The sequence below is a fragment of the Cephus cinctus genome, unplaced genomic scaffold (genome assembly GCF_000341935.2).
Source record: "Cephus cinctus unplaced genomic scaffold, Ccin1 Ccin1_scaffold0201, whole genome shotgun sequence".
NCBI lineage: Eukaryota > Metazoa > Arthropoda > Insecta > Hymenoptera > Cephidae > Cephus > Cephus cinctus.
In genome coordinates, this window is record NW_014332921.1 from 87,196 (window position 1) to 89,478 (window position 2,283).

The following is a 2,283-nucleotide window of genomic DNA, read 5'->3' on the forward strand; positions in this document are numbered from 1 at the left end:
GGGGGGGGGGGGGGTGCTTAATAATGCGTTATACGTTTGAAACCTTGCATCGCTTTCATATACTCTTGTTTCTAGTATTCTAGGATATTTCGTAGCGATTTTCAAAATTGATCCTAGCCCAACCGAAACTTTGCGTCGCATAATTTTCCCGTATAGAGGTTGAAGTTTGTTACGTGTCTGAATTACCAATTGTGCATGTAGGATCCCTTTGTTATTGTTACGAGATGAGTTTTGCAGTGGGAATGGAGTTAGAATGTTTTTAGAATAATAATTGCATTTTTTTGGTCAAATTAACAATATAATTTACGTATTGGACACAATCATTTTTTCAAAAGTCAAAAAAATTTACAGGAAAAATTTTCTAAAATTCTGTAACACTTTTTTCAGCATTTTTCGCGTATTTTCTCATTTTCTTATTGCGCTCTTGTTGTATCCTGGATGTGCTTCTCTTAGAGGTTTTGTTTGCACAATAAAATAAATGCTACTGAAAGACTCAAATTTCAAGTCGATTACAACTTTTTTTTATAGGAAACGCGAACCAATCCTTCTGCATAATTAAAACTGTTTAATCGAATTGCTACTCGGTTAACCGAGACTCTTGGTTAGGGGATGCAAATTGCTTCATTTATTTTGCATAGAATTGAACAGCGAAACGAAACCGATACCCAAATCGAACGAGTTTACCTTTTTAATGAAATTTTACTGTGACGTAACATACAAAGTAGAGACAAGGAAGCAAAAGTTTTTTAATAGGCGCAGAACGAAAATGAAATATATCAAAATTTGTATTCAAATTTAAATATCTAAAATAATACGTAATCCATACCTACGACGTTTAACGTAGAAACTCAAATTTCCTCCCCAAAAAAAAACCAACGCATTCTGGCAGTTCATATACTACAGTACAACCCTTGTATTACGATCAACAAAAATATTGATCACAAAAAATTATCTTACCCTTAACAAGAAAAATTAACTGTCGCCAACTTTTTCACGGGGGTTAATTTTCCAGGGTAGCTCTTTATTTGTTATAGATTTTGCGGGAAAAATACGCGCGTGCTCTCCGCGTTTCAAACCCAATGGCCAGTTTATCGATAACCGTTAAACCAGCCTTACATTTTACGTTGACCAAGGGGTTGAAAGTGCAAAAAAAAAGGGAAAAGAAAAAAAGCAGAAAAAACAAGGTCACCAGGAACAACGTGGTTCGCAACAGCATCCCTTCTGGTCCAGAATCTTTTTAAAATGACGCAGTGGCTCTTGGAAAACACAAAAGGTTCTAGATACTCCAGCTGTATTTGTCCAAGATAATATCAAGGGATGCTGCACAAGAAACCCACTGTTACCCATGAGAAACCAAACTGGCATTCCGAAAAAAAAAATTAATAAATCCATAAAACTACCTTTTTTATCTCGCAACTCTACTTAAACCAATAAGACAAACTCCTCGTTTATCTCGTTAAAAAAAAAATGGCAGCCCCTCAATTCCTTTGTTCCATCCTTCTCGGCCGAAACAATTTTATTGTTTCACCGAAGGCCGGATAATGTCCGACCGTCTTACTTTTGTAGGTTAACTACTTTGGTTCGACCACGATAAAAACGCGTCTATACCAACACGCACGCGTTTCACGAGCCACGCGGGAACGTGTGAGCTTGCACATGCGCAACTGCATCCATAACTAATATGCACTTCCGCATAATGCCCCTCCCAGCTTTAATTTCAATATCTTCGAGAAAAAGAAAGAAAAAAAATTTTTTTAATATTTAACGAAAAATTCAAATTCAAAACACCTCGCGACTAACAAAATCCATTTTTCTAATACACCCCTTGGATCACGTGAATTGAAAAAAATTGCAATCTCTCTGCTACAGCAAAGCATTTTTTTTTTTTCAATATCAATTTTTAATCGGATCCATAGCTCAGGGCTAGTTGGAGGCTGCGGATGCACTTTCCAACGAACGAAATTATCAGGTCAACTTTTAATGAATAACGCCTATGGCCAAGAGAGGACTGCAAGGGTTGGTAGGTATCAGGGGATAGTTATCTATAGGTATCGCCCTGTGAAGAAGGATGCAGAGGGTTGCTTCCCTGAAAATGGTAATATCCTTCAAACGTGACTATAACGAGCTTAAATTTTCAAAGTTTTCCAAGAGGCTTGGCGAGAAAATTACTTTCACACACGACTATTAATCAAACGTCAAGTCAAGAGAGTTTATACACGGGAATCTTGACTGAACGAACTTTGTGATATCTCTTTTTATATTATTATCTCTACCCCCCCCCCC

At 37.0% G+C, this 2,283-nt stretch overlaps 1 protein-coding gene across 2 annotated transcripts in view; it reads right to left on the bottom strand.

Annotated features, from left to right (window-relative positions):
- The window catches only part of LOC107264883, an 88,985-nt gene that overhangs the window by 85,555 nt on the left and 1,147 nt on the right, over positions 1-2,283 (bottom strand). The gene's annotated exons all lie outside the window — the stretch shown is intronic.